General features: G+C 44.7%; 1 protein-coding gene across 2 annotated transcripts in view; it reads right to left on the bottom strand.

Annotated features, from left to right (window-relative positions):
• The window catches only part of LOC129822225 (protocadherin-16-like), a 195660-nt gene extending 181614 nt beyond the window's left edge, over window positions 1-14046 (bottom strand). For both annotated transcript variants that reach the window (XM_055880312.1, XM_055880313.1), the window contains exon 1: window positions 13473-14046. The gene's annotated coding sequence lies outside the window, so the exon portion shown is untranslated. The remainder of the gene's footprint in view (window positions 1-13472) is intronic.
• Window positions 14047-25757: the final 11711 nt, after the last annotated feature.

Here is a 25757-nt window from a genome sequence, read left to right as displayed (position 1 = left end):
GTTATTTTACCAGGTAAGTTGACTGAGAACACGTTCTCATTTGCAGCAACGACCTGGGGAATAGTTACAGGGGAGAGGAGGGGGATGAATGAGCCAATTGTAAACTGGGGATTATTAGGTGACCATGATGGTTTGAGGGCCAGATTGGGAATTTAGCCAGGACACCGGGGTTAACACCCCTACTCTTACGATAAGTGCCATGGGATCTTTAATGACCTCAGAGAGTCAGGACACCCGTTTAACGTCCCATCCGAAAGACGGCACCCTATACAGGACAGTGTCCCCAATCACTGCCCTGGGGCATTGGGATATTTTTTTTAGACCAGAGGAAAGAGTGCCTCCTACTGGCCCTCCAACACCACTTCCAGCAGCATCTGGTCTCCCATCCAGGGACTGACCAGGACCAACCCTGCTTAGCTTCAGAAGCAAGCCAGCAGTGGTATGCAGGGTGGTATGCTGCTGGCGATGGTTTCCGTTTGTTTACAGTTTTACATGGTCGGGCTTGTTTTAACCCAGGTCCCTTTAAATCCCCTCAACTGAGCCAAGCGTGTCAGCAGGTCCTGGCTACGTATTAGCACTATATTCCCTATACTCTGCACTACTTTTGACCAGACCTATTCCCAATATAGTGCATAGGACTCCGGTCAAAAGTAGTGTACTATGTAGGGAATAGGTGTGTCATTTGGAACACGCACTGTTTTTCTCTCTAACAGAGCTTTACTTTTCTGGTTCCTGCTTTACTATAGTCTCTGGGTCTTAGTAGGCATATATGCTAAACAGAACCACTCTCTGAGTTCACAGGAGGTGTTTACTCTGGAGGAATTGGGCCTACTCTAATCAAATCACCCACAGAATCCCGAGCAGGAAGTAGTTGGAGGCCGCATCAAGCACCATGCAGAAATAAAAGCCTAGATTCATCAACCTCTAGCTAGAGCCTTTTATCTTACACCAACAACACTTAGCTACTCCAAACTTTATAAAATGTTACCTCTGATGTAGTAATGTATATCACTGGGTATTACTTAACGAGTGTGATGATGTGCCTGAGAGCTATTCCCAGGTGGGGACGTTTCCCTTCAGTTTCCCCGCACAAATGTTCAGATTTGTTGGTGGCCTACAAACATTTCCTAACCTGATATTCATTCAAACATTATGCTTTGTATTATATAATAACACAAAAGCAAGAGTCTGGTTTTCATTTTATTTATTTAGAAATGTTTAGTGTTTGTATTTATTGTATTTGGTATCACCAACTTCTCTAGGCCTACTCACCATGGCCGCTGAACTGGTTTCCTACAGCTTTAGGTTGTGCCACTCTCGTTAGCAGGGTTGGGGAGTAACGGATTACAAAAAAATGGTAACTGGAATCCATTACGTTACCAGCCAAAATATTGCAATCAGATTACAGATACTTTTGAAAAAATAGATGATTACTTCGAGGGTTACTTTTAAATTCAGATGTTGGTGAAAAAAACATTTGACACTCCTCTGTTTTCTCAATGAGAGCATTGACAGACGCCTGAGCGAGTCTGACCACAAGTCAGAGACCATTATTTTCAACTCGAATCAATGAGCCCAATCAGTCCTCCATGACAACAAAATCATAAACCAGACATTTGGGCTGGCTAATAAGTCCTTAGTTTCGGGGTTATACTCAGGTAAAATAATTAATCTATACTTCCATATTTCCAAGTCCTATTCTTGAAGATCAAGGGGTATAACATTTATCGGAATGACTGGAATTCTGATAGACTTTGGTTTTTAATGTAAAGATATAATTTAATCATATTATTATATGTAGTAGAAAGCGATGGGTTAGAAGAAGCCTACATAACCAACTCATAAAGTAACATTTTACATCGGTATATGGCCAGCTATGTAAACTTTAACATTGATTTATCCTGCAATAGATGTCATTCAATTGGTAACATACATTTTTTGTGTCTTCTAATGACTCTTAAGGGGAAATTAATCTAAAAGTAATCGAATGTAATCAGATTACGTTACAGATTTTAGGTCATCCAAAAATTGCATTGCTGATTACAATTTTGGACAGGTAACTAGTAACTGCAACAGATTACATTTAGAAAGTAACCTACCCAACCCTGCTCATTAGTTGGTTTCTCCCGTTTCGGGGTGTTTTCATTGTTTATTGTAAATTCTAGTGTTATGTCATTATTTGACATGCTAATTGTTGCCCATTATTATGTAAAACGAGTGCCATACTATTGCCATTGCAAGTGTGTTAATCACTGTTATTGAGAATGTACCTGTGTAGGTGATGCATGTGTTTAAAAGAGAGGATAGGGCAGGTCCTTTTAGGATGCTCAGTCTCCTCAATCAAGGAGGCTGCCATAGAGAATGATAGAGTCCTCTAGTGGCCTAAAAGCAATTTTAGCATGGTCGGCGCCATTTTAAGGTAGTCAACAGGGTGGGGATTCCTATGGGTCGTAGCATCAATGGCGCTGCCAATGCTGTCACAGATGCTATAATGGCACAGATATAAAGGTGAGTCCTCTATCTATGGAAACTGCATTTTAGGTAACACTTGGATTTCTTCTCAGAATGTAATATTTTTAACCAGGTTAGTCAGTTAAGAACAAATTCTTATTTACAGTGACGGCCTAGGAACAGTGGGTTAACTGCCTTGTCCAGAGGCAGAACAACAGATTTTTACCATGTCAGCTTGGGTATTTGATCTAGCAACCTTTCAGTTACAAGCCCAACAATCTAACCACTAGGCTACCTACTGCCCCTAGAATAGCATGAGAGTAGCTGTAAAACTGTACATTTTTCTCTCTGCCCCATGGCAATAATGTGTAGAAATGCAGGAAATTAGCTTAAAAACAGCAACATTTTCTCTCAGCCTCATGGCAAAATGTGTGGAATAGTATGATTAGTTATACAATTGCAAATGTTTGTCTTTGCCCCATGGCAAAATGTGTAGAATTGTAGGAAGTTAGCTGTTCAGACCTTGCTGTTACTATAGCTCTGACATATTATACTCAGATATGTGATTTCGTGGGCATAGCCTTTGTCCTCAAGATAATATTACTATTTTGGCCAACTAGGTTTATTGTTTTTCAACCAAGTATTTTTGTCTACTATTTTTCATAAACAATGTATTTTGTATCTTGATTCAGTCTTGAACATTAGCTGTACTGTTAAATAATGACCACCTATTTTTGCAGGTGATCCTCAACTGTTGCTGTCTAATCTCACAGCAGAGCAACACACTTACCGAGCGCATGCACAGACACACACACGCACACACGCACGCACGCACGCACGCACGCACGCACGCACACACACACACACACACACACACACACACACACACACACACACACACAGAGCACATGTGGCCCCTAATTATAGAAAATGGCCCAGTTCAAGGCTAAAGAAAATATGGACACGGCTACTTTGTTAACTGCCGCAATATACGCTCTGGACTGCACTGTGAATGGAAAACATGCCTCATTTTTCAAATAAAAGCAGGTTTTTTAAATAACCTTTAAGTGTTATTAACCTGTTTGCACCAATTGATTTCACATCGCTGAAAGCAGAATGAGTCTTTACTGTGGGAGAGGGTCACATTCTGTGTGCGTCCCAAATAGCACCCTATTCTCTACATAGAGCACTACTTTTGACGAGCCCTGGTCAAAAGTAGTGCACTAAATAGGGAATAAGGTGATATTTGGGAAGCAGATCTGAGACACATAATCTGTCTAAACAAACGCTGCTGCCGTCCTCCATTAGCCGGAGCCTCCACGTCACAGAAGGGTGCCAGAGTTCAGAGCTAAACAATCTGAAATAAAGGCCACTGTCAAACAGAGTGAACAGCAGCGCTGCCCACAGATGAAACAATCCCAGATGGTCCATCTACTACCAGCCTGTTTCATCTCCTGAACCACGATTGTGTACCACATGGCATCCTATTCTCTAAATAGTGCACTACTTTTGACAAGAGCCCTATGGGGAACCTTACGTGCCCTGATCAAAAGTAGTACACTATTTAGGGAACAGGGTGCTATTTCAAATCAAATTTTAGGTATAGACTAACAGTGAAATGCTTACTTACTTTTCAAACAATGAAGAGTTAAAGATAAGATAAACATTTAAATAAAACATTTGAATAGTGACACGAGGAATAAATACACAGTGAATACCGAATAAAAATAAAGAGTAAAAAAACAGTACTGAGTCGATGTGCAGGGGTGCAAGGTAATTGAGGTAGCTATGTACAGTACTGTAAATATAGGTAGGGGTGTGTGCGTGGGTGCGCGATCGTGTGTGTTTTGGGGTGTCAGTGTAAGAATGTGCGAACAGACAACGACTTGAGAGGCGTCCAATTCTTCCAAGTGTAAGAACATGCAATTATTACTGATCAAGCCTCTCAATGCTGCAATCACATAACAGAGATAACTGAGATATGATACAGGCTTATCTCTGTAAATACAATATTTGTTCAGGGTTTGGTGAATAATTCATAGGAGAGAGGAAGAAAGTGAAATATTTAGCAGAAGTAAAGCAGTGCTTGGGAATAAAATTCTCAATGAGACTCATAAGAACTTAATTTAATCTTGTAAATCTTAATCTTATTTAACTTCCTTTAATCTTGGAAAAACTCGAACCTCATCATAACAGATGTTTGATAAGAGATATTTCCGTTAAACAAAAGTAAAGCTAGACAAAGCACAAGTCCAAAGACATTCCCCCGATTATCCTCGTATCTCTTCAAAACACTTTGTTCCAACTAAGTACAGGTCTGTTTCTGAACCGTGCTTTATCAGAAGGTCTAAACTCAGTGTAGCTTTGACACTCAGGCAATGTTCCAAATGGCACCCTATTCCCTACACTTTGACTAGGGCTGATTGGGCTCTGGTCAAAGTAGTGCACCATATACACTAGGCAATAGGGTGCCATTTGGGATACAATATATGCAATAGGGTGCCATTTGGGATGCCGACACAGAATAATCAAAGCTAGTCACCAGCCAGGACTGTATGATCACAAATCCTGAAAATGATCTTCAAATTCCATGTCAAGACACCAGCTAATTCCAATAAAACTTATGAGCCTTGAAGAGCCGAGTGTTTGGCTGGGAGGGGAGCATGGGGCAAATTGGGGCGCCAGAGTCTCTCCACAATGGAAACCACAGAGTGAATTGTTAATCCGGACTGAATAGATATTAACATGACATGCATGAAGTAAAACTACACAAACACTCTGAATACTGTATATTGAGGCCCGGCTGAAACAGAGCTGTCTGGAGCCACATTCGAAGATGCCACATTTCTGTATACTGTGGCAATGGAGACCAGAGAGTCAGGGATGTGTCCCAAATGACACCCTATTCCCTTTATAGTGCACTATTTCTGACCAAAAGTAGTGCACTAGTATAAAACAAATAGGGTGCAATTTGGGCAGCAGACAAAGTGCTTCCACAGGGGCAGGTCAAGGGGCCAGGGAAAGGGGCAAGTCAAGGGGCAAGGGAAAGGGGCAGGTTAAGGGGCCAGGTTAAGGGGCCAGGGAAAGGGGCAGGTCAATGGGCCAGGTTAGGGGGAAAGGGAAAGGGGCAGGTCAAGGGGCCAGGGGAAGGGGCAGGTGAATGGGCCAGGTTAAGGGGCCAGGGAAAGGGGCAGGTCAAGTGACCAGGTTAAGGGGCAAGGGAAAGGGGCAGGTCAAGGGGCCAGGGGAAGGGGCAGGTCAAGGGGCCAGGTTAAGGGGCCAGGGAAAGGGGCAGGTCAAGGGGCCAGGTTAAGGGGACAGGGAAAGGGGCAGGTCAAGGGGCCAGGGAAAATGGCAGGTCAAGCGGCCAGGGAAAGGGGCAGGTTAAGGGGCAGGTCAAGGGGCCAGGGGAAGGGGCAGGTCAAGGGGCCAAGTAGGGGGAAGGACAAGGGGCCAGGGAAGGGGTAGGTCAAGGGGCCAGACGAAGCCATCCCCATCACAGAGCTCTGATGTGAGCACTGTGTGTTCCCTGGCTGTCCATGCACTCCCTCCCCTGGCCATAACAAACGCACAGAGAATTGGAAAAACACACGGCGCCTCCGTTCACACGCACATTCCCACACCACACACACACGCACACACACGCACACACACTCACTCACACACACAGACACACACACCACACACACACAAACACACACACACACACACACACACACACACACACACACACACACACACACACACACACACACACACACACACACACACACACACACACACACACACACACACACACGTCCAGGAAAAGCAAGATCATCTCTTTCCCACATGAACGGAGACAGAATCAGACGGTCCTCCCTACGGTATTTGTTGGTTAGGGTGTTTGTGTAGGACGCTGTGCGAGCGAACAGAGAAAAACATGCGCTCCTCTTCAGGCCTTTGAACATGATCCTATCAGATTTGATATTGCTGTGGGCGTGGCTGTATTAGGGGGGTTACATCATTAGAAACACATGGGCACAGTTATCAGAAAGAAGAGATGGAGGCTGGCTCCTGACCACATACAGTAACAGCTGAGAGTAGAGGTCAACTTCTATGGTTTTGTTTTCAGATGAATGACTCACATGTCAACCCTACAAGGCCTACTGTGCCGTTAGTAGCAAGCTTGCTTTAGACTTCACATAAATTGACTACCTACACTACTGTTCAAAAGTTTGGGGTCACTTAGAAATGTCCTTGTTTTTGAAAGAAAAGCCACTTTTTTTGTTCATCAAAATAACATCAATTTGATCAGAAATACAGTGTAGACATTGTTAATGTTGTAAATTATTTATTTTTTGTTTATTTTTTTATTTCACCTTTATTTAACCAGGTAGGTAAGTTGAGAACAAGTTCTCATTTACAATTGCGACCTGGCCAAGATAAAGCAAAGCAGTTCGACACATACAACAACACAGAGTTACACATGGAGTAAGACAAACATACAGTCAATAATACAGTAGAAAAATAAGTCTATATACAATGTGAGCAAATGAGGTGAGATGAGGGAGGTAAAGGCAACAACAACAACAAAATGGCCGTGGTGGCGAAGTAAATACAATATAGCAAGTAAAACACTGGAATGGTAGACTTGCAGTGGAAAAATGTGCAAAGTAGAGATAGAAATAATGGGGTGTAAAGGAGCAAAATAAATAAATAAATACAGTAGGGGGAGAGGTAGTTGTTTGAGCTAAATTATAGAAGGGCTATGTACAGGTGCAGTAATCTGTGAGCTGCTCTGACAGCTGGTGCTTAAAGCTAGTGAGGGAGATAAGTGTTTCCAGTTTCAGAGATTTTTGTAGTTCGTTCCAGTCATTGGCAGCAGAGAACTGGAAGGAGAGGCGGCCAAAGGAAGAATTGGTTTTGGGGGTGACCAGAGAGATATACCTGCTGGAGCGCGTGATACAGATGGGTGCTGCTATGGTGAGCTGAGATAAGGGGGGACTTTACCTAGCAGGGTCTTGTGGATGACCTGGAGCCAGTGGGTTTGGCGACGAATATGAAGCGAGGGACAGCCAACGAGAGCATACAGGTCGCAGTGGTGGGTAGTATATGGGGCTTTGGTGACAAAACGGATGGCACTGTGATAGACTGCATCCAATTTATTGAGTAGGGTATTGGAGGCTATTTTGTAAATGACTATTGTAGCTGGAAACGGCAGATTTTTTGTGGAATATTTACATAGGCGTACAGAGCCCCATTATCAGCAACCATCACTCCTGTGTTACAATGGCACGTTGTGTTAGCTAATCCAAGTTTATCATTTTAAAAGGCTAATTGATCATTAGAAAACCCTTTTGCAATTATGTTAGCACAGCTGAAAACTGTTGTCCTGATTAAAGAAGCAATAAAACTGGCCTTCTTTTGACTAATTGAGTATCTGGAGCATAATCATTTCTGGGTTCGATTACAGGCTCAAAATTGCCAGAAACAAAGAACTTTTTTCTGAAACTCGTCAGTCTATTCTTGTTCTGAGAAATTAAGGTTATTCCATGAGGGAAATTGCCAAGAAACTGAAGATCTCGTACAACGCTGTGTACTACTCCCTTCACAGAACAGCGCAAACAGGCCCTAACCAGAATAGAAAGAGTATTGGGAGGCCCCGGTGCACAACTGAGCAAGAGGACAAGTACATTAGAGTGTCTAGTTTTAGAAACAGACGCCTCACAAGTCCTCAACTGGCAGCTTCATTAAATAGTACCCGCAAAACACCAGTCTCAACGTCAACAGTGAAGAGGCAACTCCAGGATGCTTTTCCAGCTACAATAGTCATTTACAACATTAACAATGTCTACACTGTATTTCTGAACAATTTTATGTTATTTTAATGGACATAAAATGTGCTTTTCTTTCAAAAACAAGGACATTTCTAAGTGACCCCAAACTTTTGAATGGTAATATATGTATCACTTCAACTGCAACTAGCAATTACTACAGTTATCTGTTGTGTCAAAATATAGGTCTGTTATTATCCCTAGTTAACACAATCACAAGATGAACTAATCTCGTCATCAAATATAAACTGTGCAATTTATACTACAGTAATAGACTGTGTCATACTAACTGATGATCAATGCAACTGACCGAAGTTATCTGTTGTGACATCTTAGATAGGTCTGTTATTTATCTTCTACCATCTTCTCAGTTTCAGTTTCAAGTTGTATTAGTCATATGTACAGTATACACATGGTATACGCCGTCCAATGAAATGCTTACTTGCAGGTTCCTTTTGACAATGCAACAACAATAAACAATAAAATATAAGAATACAAACATAAAGTAAATGGCTCAGTAGAATAGAATAAACATTTTAGTATAAGTATAATACACAATGTATAGTCCAATATTTACAAGTGTTTGGGGGAAGGGGGGATGGAGGCCAGTGTAATAACTAAGCAGTATAATAATAGTCTGGTAGCAGCAGTTGTAATGTGTGTAGCATGATTGTATGTGTCTGTGTGTGTATGTGTCTGTGTGGGGGTGTGTGTGTGTGCATGAGTGTATGTGTCTGCGTGTGTATGTGTCTGTGTGGGGGTGTGTGTGTGCATGAGTGTATGTGTCTGTGTGTATATGTGTCTGTGTGTGTATGACTGTGTGGGGGTGTGTGTGTGTGCATGAGTGTATGTGTCTGTGTGTGTATGTCTGTGTGGGGGTGTGTGTGTGTGTGCATGAGTGTATGTGTCTGTGTGTGTATGTGTCTGTGTGTGTATGTCTGTGTGGGTGTGTGTGTGTGTGTGCATGAGTGTATGTGTCTGTGTGTGTATGTCTGTGTAGGTGTGTGCATGAGTGTATGTGTCTGTTTGTGTATGCCTGTGTGGGTGTGTATGTGCATGAGTGTATGTGTCTGTGTGTGTATGTCTGTGTAGGTGTGTGCATGAGTGAGTGCATATGTGCTAAGGTGTGGAGAATCAGAGCAGGTGGTCAGTCCAGTTCAAGTGTTCAGCAGTCTGATGGATGGTAGATTGAAACTGTCTCTGAGCCTGTTGGTATCAGACCTCATGATCCGATACAGTCTGCCCAACAGTAAGGGAGTGAACAGCTCGTGGCTGGGGTGTGTGGATTCCTTGTTGATGCTGTGGGTCTTCCTCAGGCACCGTTTCAAGTAGATTTTCTGGATGGGTGGGAGCACAGTCCCAGTGATGTACTGGGCCGTCTTCACCACCTGCTGGAGGGCCTTGAGGTCATGGAGGGAGAAATTCCCGTACCGGGCCGTGATACAACCGGTCAGGACACTGTCGCTGGACCCAGGGAGCATGCCAAATTTCTTCAGCCACTTTAGGAAGCAGAGATGCTTTGCACTCTCTTGATAAGATGGTGATGGTGTTGTTGGTCCATGACAAGTCACAGAGGAACTTAAAACTCGTGACTCTCTCTACTGCAGTCCCATTGATGTGAATCAGAGCATGTTACCTCCTCTGCTTCCTGAAGTCAACATCAACTCCTTTGTTTTGCTGATGTTGAGAGAGGTAGATGTTCTAAAGATGAACTTAACACCAACCATTCATAGTTCATACTAACAGACGTTTGGCGTCATACTATCATAACAGACACATGCTAAGCAGATCATGCCTTGTGAAATCATTGTCTAATCTTAACTTCAATCTAAGTGTCTGAAACACTGACGATGATGGGCCTATAAACACCTAGCTGTAGGTACTGTAGGTAGGTAGAGTCTCCTGAAACCATTAGCGTGCGTGTGTTTGTGTGTGTACTGTACACACCCCTCAACCCTGGTCCATGATGGGAAAGCCAGTCCAGAGACACAAAGGCTCCACTGGCTCGAAGGCTCCACTGGCCAACTCGTCTACTGAGCAGATGCTCCACGACTCTCTGTCTTGGGGGAAACATGCTCTGCTGTACCAGGGGCCAGTAAAACTATGACAAACCATACCAGGAGCCAAGACAAGGTCTGCGTCACAAATAGCACCCATTCCCTATCTAGTACATTACATTTGACCGGGACCTACAGTATGTGCCATTTGGGATGCAGTCTAGGGCCTGCCTGGTCAGTCTTAGAGGAACGTTTTCTGGCTGTGTTGTTACAACAATCCTGACAAAAACAACCAGAACATCCATCAATGATTGGCTTTGCTATGTCAGACCAAGACTAGAGAAAGTAGATATGACCATCAAAGACTGAGCTGGACACTTTCGATGTACAATGTAGCTGCATACTTCTGTTATTACTGTAGTTAGCCTTGATACGATGTTGATATATACTTCTCTGTTACGGCTGTAAAAAACAACAACCAGGAAATCAATCAGAAAGTCTTGGCTCTGGTATGCTGTTGTGTTCATTCCCCTCCATACAGTATGTTATAAACCCTTCATCCTCATCATCACCCCAGGCACACTGCAAATAGAGTCAAATAATTACTTCATCATGGATCTTCTGGGACTTGACTGATGACATAATCATTGGATTGTCATAAAAGCCCCTCCGAGGATTTCGGCTGCGGTTTCATCCAACAATTCTGCATAATTTCCATCACTGTTTTCTTTGTAAACTGTATACAGTTTTTCTCCTCAGTCCAGCCACTCTACTGTGATTGGCTTTAGCACAACTCTTTCCTTGGCTTTAGTCTCCTGTGATTGGAACACATCAGATGTAACCAATGGCTGCTTGCAAAATCATATTCAGGAAATGAATGGCCCATCATCAAAGCACTCTTAGACGATGCACCTAGCACTCATGCCTCCAAAGATCCTGTAGGCTTTAGCTCAGTGAGCTAGCACAGACTTTTGGCATGCCCTCTGTTTCTATAAGAAAACACCAAATGATACAATGAGCTATCTATCTCACATGGAGCTTCACTGATAGGAGATGTATTTGGCATTCCTCTCCAGCGGGGGCTAATGACTGTCATTGTTACCTCAACTATTATTATTATCGATGAGGACCAGGAATGTGCCTTGGCCCTCCCCTCAAAATGGATACGATGTGACATAGGTACAAAACGTGTTGCAGGGAGCTTTGACACAACACTGACACCCAGAAGGGAAAACCCCAACATAGTGTTTTAACTGATGAATGGGCGGAGAGAGAGAGAGGGAAGGAGGGAAGAGAGAGAGGGAAGGAGGGAAGAGAGGGAAGGAGGGAAGAGAGAGAGAGAGGGAAGGAGGGAAGAGAGAGAGGGAAGGAGGGAAGAGAGAGAGAGAGGGAAGGAGGGAAGAGAGAGAGGGAAGGAGGGAAGAGAGAGAGAGAGGGAAGGAGGGAAAAGAGAGAGAAAAAAAAGGGAGGAACGTCAGCATACTGGTCTTCCAGACAGTGCTCCAGGACGATAAAGAAGGAGGATTACTCTGGAGCACCATGGAAACCAGCATACTAACAGATAGAGGCTGAGTCCGGAAGGGTACCTTATTCCCCATATCTAGTGCATTACTTTAGACCAGAGCTTTATGGTCAGAGAATATGAGCTATGAGCCTATGAGATGAGACCTGTAGGCTCTGGTCAAAAGCAATGCACTATATAGGGAATATGGTGCCATTTGGGAAGGACACCAAATACAGTGGAGTGACACCATAGTGAATTATTTGACTGGTGGAAAGAGTATTATTAAACTAATTGTTTGAGATTGATGCTGTTGGTTATGGTGACGTTGCCAATGAAAATGTGCTCTAAAACAGTATGGGCCATGACGGGTAGCCTACCACAGATTTGAATTCTAATCTATAACATAATATTACTTTCTCAATCATTTCGGGAAACCATGACCTATCGCTTTAAAGGTTTGATGTGTTTTTGTTATAATCATATTAGTGGTGTGTGGTTGTGTGACTCTTTGACTTCTTTTAAAATGTCCTAAATTATATTAACTGGCAAAGCAAGGGCAGCTAGAAATATATAGTTCTATCGATGTGTCATTCGTTGTTACATAATTCGTTTTTGCTTGGAAAGTTTTTTTTAAAGTTCAAAATGTTGAAATAGGATAAGCTAGAGTTTAGTATCTCAGCTAGAGCTATAGATCCTACAGTCTGCGGTAGGGGGACATTGCCGTCGTGTTCTCTTTTATCGCATACAATGCAATATAATGTAGGACCTATTGTTAAATTGCCCACATCTGCATATTTTTTTTCTCCATTCTACATCCAAGACTTAAAGCTCCCCCCTCGTGGAGAGTTGGCAGCAGTAGCCTAGTGTTATGCCGTCTGAAATAAGTGCTTGCCCCCACAGAGGGAAGCAAAATCACAGAGTTAGAGAACAGCGGAGAGGAGAGCACTCTGTCAGGGCCAGATGGTTTGGGTTAGAATGAGAATCACTATTCAGGCAGCGGTTCCACCGTTCTGCCTGTCTGTCGATAGCAGTTTCACCAGTCGGGATAATCATCAGCCTATACATAATGTGACAAGACCTAAACATCACTGACAGCTGTCCCGTCCATAGTTCCTGCTGACTTCTCAAATATATATCAATTTAAGTGAAAAATATAATTGAGAGTAAATGTGATAACTGTATAACATATCAGTGTCAAATACCCCAAATAAAGATGTTTAAACTCATTTCCTGGAGTCAATTCTACAAAACTTATTTTTGCACTTTGGACCCAAAATTGTTTTAAAAAAATGTGTATTAAAAAGAAGAAAAAGAACAATACAAAATATTCAGCTTTAAAAGCCTCCAAGCTTGAAAATAGTCTCTATTCTAGTTTACAATTGGCTCATTCATCCCCCTCCTCTCCCCTGTAACTATTCCCCAGGTCGTTGCTGCAAATGAGAACGTGTTCTCAGTCAACTTACCTGGTAAAATAACGGTAAATAAATAAATAAATTCTGGACATGACAACCATGCTAAGATTTACTCTCAAGCTTTAGCCTAATAAAACGTCCATGCAACTAGTGCAATGTATAACAATGTATGAACGTATCGCAACAATGTATCAAATGTATCTCAATAATGTATAATTATTACCACGTTGTCTTCAGCTAGCGAGGTGAGACAGACATTTGACAGTAGTAAAACACCGCAACAAGGACTTACATTCATCTGCTTCTTCTCTGCCTCTTTGAGCGCACGCACGTCTGTTAGCAAATACCAAACTATTAACGGTCGCTTCTTCAAACAAATCCCTTGTGGAGTAAAAACAGACAGAGTACAAATCTAAATTAAAGTTTAAAAAAAAAAAATTATATCCATTTCAGAAAGACAAAGCGGTATCCTTTAGAAAGTATCCCTTTGGATGGTAAATGCGTTTCCCTCCAGCAACCTCCTCTTGTGATTTCTTCTGTACCCTACTCCTTGTCAGGTGACGAGGGATAGGCAATTCAAAATAACTTTTTCCGCGAACGTTTCCTTTCTTTGGTTTCAATTTTGTAGTCAGAACGTTATCAACTTCTCCGCATCGGGACAGCATCCACACTAACCGTTACTCGAGCGTCTAGTTGCAAAGCTGCTGCGGCTGCTGCCTCCCCTTGCACGGAGTGAAACCCGACACCTCTCTATTGCTATGGACGGCGCTCCTTCAGATTGGGCAAATGTATTCAACAAGTGAAGAAGTGTACGGTTATGTTGTTTGACAGCGCTGTGCTAAAGAGATGCCACGGAGAGAGCAGAGGAGAAAAGAGGAGAGGTGGAGAATTCTGAACTCTGGTGCCACCAAGCTATGTAAAAGAGAAGTGTATTTCATCACAATGTCTTTGGGTTCTAAATATCTCAAACGTGATGAGCTGATTGGGCTACTCTGACCCACCTGTATTCGGTAAAGGACCTTTTTGGCATAGTGAAGTAAAAACAATGTTTCAGAAACACAATTATGTAATTGATTAGCAATATATTTGTCATTAACAACATATTTGTCATCAACAAATATTACACAACATCACTGAAAAAGAAAAGGGGCATTTGGACCATGCCAAAACTATGCTACAGTAGACCTCCATGACAAGTTTGACATTGTTATGAGAACAGAACGGTTTTCCCTCTCAGACAATAACGGGTGTGAAGGACTTCAATAGAATATGTAGAATGCCCAGACAGACACAGCCCTGCTTTAAAATAAAGAACAGCGAGAAGAGAGAGCCAGACTACTGGGTTATGTCCCAAATGGCACCCTATGCTTTATATATTGGACTACTTGTAACGGCTGTCGTTTTCCTCGTCTGAGGAGGATAAGTTAGAAGGATCGGAGGACCAATGTGCAGCGTGGTAATTGTTCATCTGGTTTTAATAAAGGTGAACACTCAAAAAACAAAACAACAAAAGTGACAACCGAAACAGTTCTATCTGGTGCAGACACACAAAGACTGAAAACAACCACCCACAAAACCCAACACAAAACAGGTTACCTAAATATGGTTCCCAATCAGAGACAATGACTAACACCTGCCTCTGATTGAGAATCATATCAGGCCAAACACAGAAATCGAAAAACATAGATAAACAAACGTAGACTGCCCACCCCAACTCACGCCCTGACCATACTAAATAAAGGCAAAAACAAAGGAAATAAAGGTCAGAACGTGACACTACTGGTCTAAAGTAGTGCACTACCAAGGGAATAGGGTGCTATTTGGGATGCAACCTTGCTATCATGTTAGAGTCTTGTCACCGAGCCCTGTTCTTCTCTCCATCTGGCGACTGCTTGGTTGAGAGGAACATGTTACAGCGCCAGTCATATGCATCCAAAATGGCACCCTACACCCTATTTGGTTTTAAATATACTTAAGTATCAAAAGTCAATGTAATTGCTATACTTAAGTTTTAAAGTAAAAGTACAAGTATAAATGTCACGACTTACGCCGAAGTTGGTCCCTCTCCTTGTTTGGGCGGCGTTCGGCGGTCGACGTCACCGGCTTTCTAGTTGCCACCAATCCATGTTTCATTTTCGTTTTGTTTTGTCTTCATTATACATACCTCGTTTCCATTCCATAATCAATGTTCCTTATTTAACCCTCTGGCTTCCCTTTCTGTTTTGTGCGTGATTGTCGTTGTCATGTGGGTTCGTTATTTTTGTGCTCTGGATATCTGTATTTTTTCTTGTTGGAACTTTGCTTGAATTTTGAGTAAATTCTGTTTATTACTCATACCTGAGTCCTGCGCCTTACTCCGCCTTATCCATTCACCAAACCGTTGACAGAATCACGCACTGTAGAATGGAGTCAGCAGGTGCAGCCAGCCCTCCTCTCCCAGTGGAGGAGCGAGTCCAGCAGCACGCGACTATGTTACAGAGTCTCGGTACAGCCATGGATCGCGTGCTGCAAACCATGGACTGATGGGAGAGAGGGGGTTTTCCGGTTAACCCATCATTGTCACCCCAGCTCCCACCACAACCTACACCGATGTCCACCCCTCCTTCATCAGTATCCAGTGGGATTCGGCTCTCGCTCCCGGGAGCGTATGACGGAACAGCTGCCGGGTGCCAGGGGTTTCTTCTCCAGCTGGAGCTCTACCTGTTCAGCCGGCCCCTTCGGGACGCGAGAGAGTGAGCGCCCTCATCTCTTGTCTGACTGGTAAAGCCCTGGAATTGTCCAACGCCATCTGGGGAAGGGAAGGCCCGACATTGGACAATTACGAGGATTTCACCCGCCGCTTCCGGGCAGTTTTCGATCATCCACCTGAAGGGAGAGCGGCGGGGGAACACTTGTACCATCTAAGACAGGGGATGAGGAGCGCTCAAGAGTTCGCGCTGGACTTTAGAACTCTGGCCACCGGCGCGGGATGGAATGAGCGGGCCCTGATCGACCACTACAGGTGTAGTTTACGCGAGGACGTTCGCAGGGAGCTAGCCTGCAGGGACACCACCCTTAACCTTGACCAGCTGGTGGACCTATCCATCCGGCTGGATAACCTGTTGGCCTCTCGCGGACGTCGGGATCGTGGGGTCCGTCAGTTCCATCCCCCAGCACTTTCGATCCAACATCGTTGGAGCTGGGAGGTGCTGCTATGAGGGGGACCATTCCCTGCACCACCTGTGGCCGCAAAGGGCACACTGCTGGTCGGTGCTGGGGAGGTTCTCCAGGGGGTCGAGGTAGCAGGCGGAGCACTGGTGGTTCATCCCAGGTGAGTAGGCACACAACTCACCCAGAGCTCCCTGTTGCGCACATGTGGTTATATATAGAATTTCCGGAGTTTTCCTGCGTTCCCAGGATAAGGCGCTAGTAGATTCAGGTGCAGTTGGGAACTTTATTGACCGTTTCTTTGCACTTAGATTAGGGATCCCTATTGTTCCTGTTGATGTCCCCTTCCCTGTACATGCCTTAGATAGTCATCCTTTGGGGTCGGGGCTAATTAGGGAGGTCCCAGCTCCACTCTGTATGATAACGCAGGAGGATCATGAGGAGAGAATTAGTCTCTTCCTGATCGACTCTCCTGCGTTTCCTGTTGTGTTGGGCCTTCCCTGGTTGGCCTCTCATGACCCCACTATTTCGTGGCAACAGAGGGCTCTCAAGGGATGGTCCCGTCAGTGCTCAGGGAGGTGTGTAGGTGTTTCCTTAGGTGCCACTACAGTGTAGAATCCAAACCAGGTCTCCACCATGCACATTCCCCAAGGAATATGCCGATTTGAAAGAAGGCGACTCAATTATCACCCTATCGACGGGGGAATTGTGCGATAAATCTCCTGGTAGACGCTGCACTTCCCAGGAGTCACGTGTATCCTCTGTCACAGGAGGAGATGGCGGCTATGGAAAATCCCTGTCACCGAATCTCTGGGACAGGGATATATTCGGCCTTCCACTTCACCTGTCTCCTCGAGTTTCTTTTTTGTGAAGAAGGATGGAGGTTTACGCCCGTGTATTGACTATCGAGGTTTAAATCAGATCACGGTAAAATACAGTTACCCGCTACCTCTCATAGCCAGTATGACAGAGTCATTGCACGGGGCGCGCTTCTTCACAAAATTGGACCTCAGGAGCGCTTACAACCTGGTGCGTATCCGGGCGGGAGATGAGTGGAAGACGGCATTTAGCACCACTTCTGGGCACTACACCTGATTATTATTTGACCATGCTGGTCATTTATGAACATTTTGAACATCTTGGCCATGTTCTGTTATAATCTCCACCCGGCACAGCCAGAAGAGGACTGGCCACTCCTCATAGCCTGGTTTCTTTCTAGGTTTCTTCCTAGGTTTTTGCCTTTCTAGGGATTTTTCCCCAGCCACGTGCTTCTACACCTGCATTGCTTGCTGTTTGGGGTTTTAGGCTGGGTTTCTGTACAGCACTTCGAGATATTAGCTGATGTACAAAGGGCTATATAAAATAAACTTGATTTGATTTGATTTATGAGTACCTAATCATGCCGTACGGGTTAATGAATGCTCCATCAGTCTTCCAATCCTTTGTAGATTGATTTTTTTCAGGGACCTGCACGGGCAGGGTGTAGTGGTGTATATAGATGGCATTCTAATATACTCCGCTACATGCGCCAAGCATGTGTCCCTTGTACGCAGGGTGCTTGGTTGACTGTTGGAGCATGACCTGTATGTCAAGGCTGAGAAATGTCTGTTCTTCCATCAGTCCGTCTCCTTCCTAGGGTACCGCTTTTCCGTGTCAGGGGTGGAGATGGAAAATGACCACATTTCAGCCGTGCGTAATTGGCCGACTCCAACCACAGTAAAGGAGGAGCAGCGGTTCTTGCGGGTTTGCCAACTACTACCGGAGGTTTATCCGGGGTTTTGGTCAGGTAGCGGCTCCCATTACCTCCTTGCTGAAGGGGGGACCGGTGCGACTGCAGTGGTCAGCTGGGGCGGACAGGGCTTTTAGTCACCTGAAGGCTTTGTTTACCTCAGCTCCCGTGCTGCCTCATCCTGATCCCTCCTTAGCGTTCATAGTTGAGGTGGACGCTTCCGAGGCTGGGATAGGGGCTGTGCTGTCTCAGCGCTCGGGTACGCCACTAAAGCTCCGCCCCTGTGCTTTCTTTTCAAAGAAGCTCAGCTCGGCAGAGCGAAACTATGATGTGGGGGACCGGGAGCTGTTGGCTGTTGTCGGGGCTCTGAAGGCGTGGAGACATTGGCTTGAGGGTGCTAGACACCCTTTCCTCATTTGGACTGACCACCGCAATCTGGAGTACATTCGGGCAGCGAGGAGACTGAACCCTCGCCAGGCAAGGTGGGCCATGTTTTTCACCCGCTTTGTTTTCACCCTATCCTACAGACCAGGTTCCCAGAACGTTAAGGCAGACGCACTGTCCCGGATGTATGACACAGAGGAGCGGTCCGCGGATCCCACTCCTATAATTCCAGCTTCTTGCCTGGTGGCACCGGTGGTATGGGAGGTGGACGCGGACATCGAGCGGGCGTCACGTGCAGAGACCACTTCCACACAGTGTCCAGTTGGGCGTCTGTACATTCCGTTTGATGTCCGCAATCGTTTGATCTGTTGGGTCCACACGTCACCCTCCTCTGGTCATCCTGGCATCGGTCAGACAGTGCGCTGTCTTGCTGGGAAGTACTGGTGGCCCACGTTAGCTAAGGACGTGAGGGTTTATGTTTCCTCCTGTTCGGTGTGCGCACAGTGCAAGGCACCTAGACACCTGCCCAGAGGGAAATTACAACCACTTCCCGTTCCACAACGACCGTGGTCACACCTATTGGTGGATTTCGTGACGGATCTTCCCCCGTCACGGGGCAACACCACGATCCTGGTCGTTGTGGATCGGTTTTCTAAGTCCTGCCGTCTCCTTCCTTTGCCCGGTCTCCCTACGGCTCTATAGACTGCGGAGGCCCTGTTCACCCACGTATTCTGGCACTACAGGGTGCCTGAGGATATAGTTTCTGATCCGGGTCCCCAATTCACGTCTAAAGTCTGGAGGGCGTTTATGGAACGCCTGGGGGTCTCAGTCAGCCTCACCTCAGGTTTTCACCCCGAGAGTAACGGGCAGGTGGAGAGAGTCAACCAGGATGTGGGTAGGTTTCCTTCGGTCTGCCAGGACCGGCCAGGGGAGTGGGCGGTTTTCATCCCCTGGGCGGCATGGCCCAAAACTCCCTCCGCCACTCTTTCATTAACCTATCACCTTTTCAGTGTGTGCTAGGTTATCAGCCGGTCCTGGCACCGTGGAATCAGAGCCAGATCGAGGCTCCTGCGGTGGATGAATGGTTTCGGCACTCGGAGGAGACATGGGACGCTGCCCATGTGCGTATACAACGGGCCATCAGGCGGCAGAAGGCGAGTGCCGACCGCCACCGCAGTGAGGCCCCGGTGTATGCACCAGGGGGTCGGGTCTGGCTCTCGACCCGAAACCTACCCCTTTGCCTGCCCTGCCGGAAGCTGGGTCCGCGGTTTGTGTGGCCATTTAAAGTCCTGAAGAGACTGAACGAGGTTTGTTATAGGTTATAACTCCCCCCTGATTACCGTATTAACCCCTCGTTCCATGTGTCTCTCCTCAGGCCGGGGGTGGCTGGTCTGCTCCAGCAGTCTGAGGTGCGGGAGGTTCCTCTGCCCCCTCTGGACATCGAGGGGGCCCCGGCGTATACTGTGCGAGCCATTATGGACTCAAGGCGTCGGGCGAGAGGCCTTCAGTACCTCGTGGAGTGGGAGGGGTACGGTCCGGAGGAGAGATGCTGGACATCCTGGATCCGTCATTACTGCAGGAATTTCACAGTCTCCATCCGGATCGCCCTGCGTCTCGTCCCCCGGGTCGTCCCTGAGGCCGGTGTCGGTGCGCTGCTGGAGCCACGCGTCAAGGGGGGGGGGGGGGGGGGGTCGACGTCACCGGCTTTCTAGTCGCCACCGATCCATGTTTCATCTTCGTTTTGGTTTTGTCTTCATTATACACACCTGGTTTCCATTCCATAATCAATGTTCCTTATTTAACCCTCTGGCTTCCCTTTCTGTTTTGTGCGTGATTGTCGTTGTCATGTGGGTTCATTGTTTTTGTGCTCTGGATATCTGTATTTTTCCTTGTTGGAACATTGCTTGAATTTTGAGTAAATTCTGTTTATTACTCATACCTGTGTCCTGCGCCTTACTCCGCCTTATCCATTCACCAAACCGTTGACAATAAATAATTTAAAATTCCTTATATTTTCTAATTTGTATTTATTTACAGATAGCAAGGGTCACACCAACACTCAGACATCACTTAAAACAAAGCAGTGTTTAGTGAGTCCTCCAGATCAGAGGCAGTAGGGATGACCAGGGATGTTCTCTTGATAAGTGTGTGAATTATAAAATGTTCCTGTCCTGCTAACCATTCAAAATGTAACGAGTACTTTTGGATGTCAGGGAAAATGTATGTAGTGAAAAATACATAATTTTGTTTAGGAATGTAGTGAAGTAAAAGTAAAAGTTGTCAAAAATATAAATAGTTAAGTAAAGTACAGATACCCTAAAAAACGATTTAAGTAGTACTTTAAAGTATTTTTACTTAAGTACTTTACACCACTGCTAATCCAGTCTTCTCTCTGGAAGAACCATGATTTTATCTTCTCCAGAGAGAGCCGGAGCCATGGCCTTGGATCACTTGAATCCCTTCCTGGTACTATGTCACACCCTGATCTGTTTCACCTGTCCTTGTGATTGTCTCCACCCCCTCCTGGTGTCGCTTATTTTCCCCGGTGTATTTATACCTGTGTTTCCTGTCTCTCTGTGCCAGTTTGTCTTGTTTGCCAAGTCAACCAGCAGTTTTCCTTACTCCTATTTTTTCCCCCAGTCTCTTTTGGTGCTAGTCCTGATTTCGACCCATGCCTGTCCTGACTCCGAACCCGCCTGCCTGATCACTCTGCCTGTTAAGTCTAAAAGCCTGCCTATCCCCTTCTACTGTTTGGACTGATCTGGTTACTGAACCCCTGCCTGGCCTGACCTCGAGACTGCCCTTTGTCTGGTTCTGTTTTGGACTCCGACCCGGTTTATGAACTCTCGCCTGTCCCCGACCTACATTTTGCCTACCCCTTGGGTTAATAAATATTGGAGCTCAACCATCTGCTTCCTGTGTCTCGCCTTGGGTCCTTATATACTATCAATCAGTAGAAACAGTCGTTTTAAAATCCCAACCTGACGATCATAAGAGTATGGACGAGGAACTGTGTGTTGGAGTTCATTCACTTCCCTTACTGTGACAGCTGCTTGACATGTCTTGACTGTGAACATCCAGGTCTGAACAGTCAAAAGTTTCATCTGTTTTCATCTGTCCCAAGTTTAACTCCTCTAGCTGCCAATACTGTGAACATAGTCTTCAGTTATTTCCTACAATGGAGACACATCCATATATTCCCATTCATTTATGTGGCGCTATACATTCAAATTAAATGTATTCTCACTATCTGGCCATCAGAAAACATAAACTGAAGATCAATTTGTGCTTGGCCACATCTCAAGAACAACTAAAAGGCTTAAATAATTATTACAGCTGTCTACCTGGTATGTCTGCAGATGGTAACTGTGTTTTAGCATGAGAGAGATCAAGATGATATGTCTCAATGTGTTTACTAGATTGAGATGGTATATGCTTAGGGGTATTAAAATAGAAAATGAAGTTATCCTGAAAAACACACTGCTCAGTTTATTTATATGAATGGTGTTTGGAAGAGAGACGGAGCTGGCGACGACACACAGGCGCTCTCTTTCTTACACACACACATGCCCGCAAACACACACACACATGCCCGCAAACACACACACACACACACACATGCCCGCAAACACACACACGCACACAGAGAGGCACGCACAGCGGTACAGTAAATGTTGGATCATAAAGAAAATACATTTGGATGTGTCTTCTGCTAGACAGAACATGCAGGACTGTTGTATACATGTCGTCCTTATGACTCAAAGGGTTTTCTTTTAAATATATGTCAATACATTTTTGTTAATACTCAAGTTGGAAAATAATAAACAATTCAGACGGAATCTGGCCCAGATCATCTGTCATATTAAACTCCCGTAATAACAAAATAACATCCTCCTACATTTATCCTCATCTACAAAACATTATATCACTCTACACAGTCATCTACCTCCCTGTTCTAATAGACAAGCCAACGGACTGGCTTTCAACCCAGATCCTCTGCATGCCTCAAGACTGTTAGCCCACTGAGCTAGGCAGTAGCTCTGGAAAGCTAACAAACAAAGCTCATCACGTGAACTTAGTTCATCGAAACATCGCCGTTACAAAATCATCAACACATTATCACATTTGCACCAGTTTACAACGTAACATCTAAACTTCCTTTGCACACTTTTCTTCTTTAGATACCTGGGTCGAGGGTCTTTCCTAGCTAGCTGTGATGTGTTTGGACCTTAAACACAGATACATCACTGCACAAGTGTTCTATTACATTACCTGGCTAATAAGCCCAGTATCCAGCCAAGTTCTTCAATGTGCACCTCCTCTCTAGTCTATACCAACAACCTGTCAGAGCCTTGCACTGCGGGGACCTTTATTCAAAACAGACTCACAACTGGGCTGCATACATACTATATGTTCTGCATCCTAAAAGGCACCCTATTCCCTACATAGGGCACTACCTTTGACCAGAGTCCTTTGGCGCTGCCGCTGTGGGCCCTGGTCAAAAGTAGTGCACTATGTAGGGAATAGGGTGCCATTTGGGAGGCCTTAATGGACTACGCTCCTCCTCACAGGATGCCATTAGGGAGGACCATTGCATGCCTCAGTTAGAACTGGAGGTAACTAAGCTTGTGTAAAAGAGCAGCAGCAGCAACAGATAAATCTCCTGTTTAGTTTGTAAGATGACAGCGATCTGATTGGAGACATCTATCAGTAGATAGAGGAGGACAGATGTTTACAATGTGGCTGAATGTGGCTGAACACTGGAGGGCAATAACGCAACCAAACAGTATCAGCTCTCTGTCTCTGTCTGGCTCTCCTTTCTCTCCGTTTCTAATATCTCTCTGTTTCTCTGTCTTTCGCTCTCTCTCACACACTCTTCTGTCTCTGTCTGCCCCTCTCTTCTCGCCTTCTCATTTATCTCTGTCTCTCCTTTCTCTCTTTCTCCATTTCCCTCCCTCTCTCTACCCTCTCTCTCTCTCTCCTCTCTGCTATCCTGTCAAATCATTCAATAGCGTGTGTTTTCCCAGTAACACTGTAAATACCTTGAGACCTGACTAATTCCAAAACAAATATTCTCAACAGCATTTATTCAAATGCACTGACAACCTTCCATACACCTGCTACAATGGCCATATTTTCATTACCATAATCTAAGGGGAAATATAGAATATATTTATTGCACTAACATGCTCCCCATATTGCAATAGTGAATCTTGTGGCTCTGCCTCCCTAAAACTATACTGCATCCCAAATGGCACCTTATTCCATACATAATGCCCTATGGGCCCTGGTCAAAAGTAGTGTACTATATAGGTAAAAAATGCCATTTGGGACACATGCTATAATGTATAAACATAGGACAGTCAGTGCCGCTGCAGTTGCGTCCTAATCACTTGGCTACTGATGGGTTCTCCATCTTTCATAACAACTCATGTTTTAAATGATGCCCCTGTCACACAGCAACTTCTATAAGATAAATATTCTGTTCCATTTTCATACACAGTGGTGGCTCCTTAGTGGTTGACGGTTGCTGGGCCACCATAGTGGTAGCCTCATCCTTATCAGGCAGTGATGTATTGAGAGCAGAGGGCTGTGTGTTGCATCACTGAGGATCACACACACACATGAACACGTGCACACACACATATGTACACACACACTCTGGAAGGAAGATCAATGTGCTATAATGTAATAGAGTAGAGATCTGCTTTTCTACTCTTTAGTGCGGTGTTGTCCACATCACAGGGCTGTGGTCGGGGTAATGACGGTGTGATGGCTATTTCTGTGACATCTGACCGGGGATTAGACATCAGACCACAGAGCCTGGTTCCTATGGAGTATCTGGAAGTACCAGAGAGAAACAGCCTAGCCAGCCCCATCAGGAGAGAAAATGAAAACGGCAGTATGTGATTAGAAGAACAATAAACCCGGCAGCACTGCAACTTATTTTGGTAAACAGCTGAGGGATGTAAGAAATGGAACCCCCTCTCAAGTTCATAGACAGAGCAATGGATGCCAGGACTGACCATCCATGAGTTCAAAATAATTGTTTTAAGCATGTTTTAAAGCTATACAGTGTTTGTTTACAATTGCAAAACAAGCTTATATTTTGAGCTCTGATGGGTAAGACATTTGAGGCATGTAGTTTAGCATATTTTCTTCTCAATCAACCTCTACACATAAATCATAAAAAAAAAAAAAAAATGATGTACCAATAGCTGACTGTACCTTTAATACGTTTGTGACAGGCCGCTTGACAGAGAGAGTCATAACAGTAAGGAAATGTCATGCAGCAGACCAGCCCTGATTTCAGACTGGGCGGTAAAATGAGATAGAGGCTATGTTCCAAATGGTACCGTATTCCCTTTATAGTGAAAAGGGGGCCATTTGGGAGGCAGCTGGAGTCTGTCTTGTGTACATACAGTATCACTGTCCTCATAACAAACCCACTGAGCGTTGCTTTGAGTCTTCTCATATTTATATTTGAGAGGGGTATGAGCACACAATAGACCAAAGTTTGTTGTGATCATCATCACATATTGGAAACCTGTGCTTGGCAGAACTATACAGAGACATGCAGCCTTTCTCTGTTAACTGGATTTACTGTGAAACAGAGCAGGCACTGTTGGAGCATTGTATCTAGCAATGTCTGTGTCCCAAATGGCACTCTATTCCCTATTTGGTGCACTACTCTTGACCAGGGCCCATAGGGCTCTGGTCAAAAGGACTGTGCTATATAGGTAATAGGATGCCATTTGTGAAATAACCAGTGCTGACAGTACTCATTGGAAAATATTAAATTGTGTTCCATTTAAAAAAATCTAAATACAAACATGTTATGAAAATGAACCGGCTAACACATACTGACAGTATCAGAGCAAATCTTGCGTGAAAAGACCCAATTATAATGTATTTTTAAATCTGTGTGTTGTTGGGTTGTCTGACATTCTATCCTGCTGTATACAAACATCGTATCAGTTCTGTCTTTTGGGGTAATACCAAACATGACTATAAAACAGGTCTCGCAAACAGCAGTTTTCAGCACATTCCTGATTTAGCAACATTTTCAGTGCCTGCGTCCCACAATGCACCCTATTCCATATGTAGTGCATTACTTTTGACTAAACTCATAGGGTCAAAAGTATTGCACAAAATAGGGTGCCATTTGGGATGTAGTTTTGATTCGGGTCTACATAACACATGGCACTGTAACGGGTGACGCTCTCCTCATTCTCGGATGAGGTGAGGAGAGAAGGATCCTCAGACCAAAACGCAGGCTTTGAGAAATAAGCCATCTTTATTGAACAACGATGATGG

This window comes from Salvelinus fontinalis, chromosome 24 (genome assembly GCF_029448725.1).
Source record: "Salvelinus fontinalis isolate EN_2023a chromosome 24, ASM2944872v1, whole genome shotgun sequence".
NCBI classification, from domain to species: domain Eukaryota; kingdom Metazoa; phylum Chordata; class Actinopteri; order Salmoniformes; family Salmonidae; genus Salvelinus; species Salvelinus fontinalis.
The sequence above is the reverse complement of the archived record's forward strand: the minus strand, read 5'-3'. Positions and strand labels throughout refer to the sequence as shown.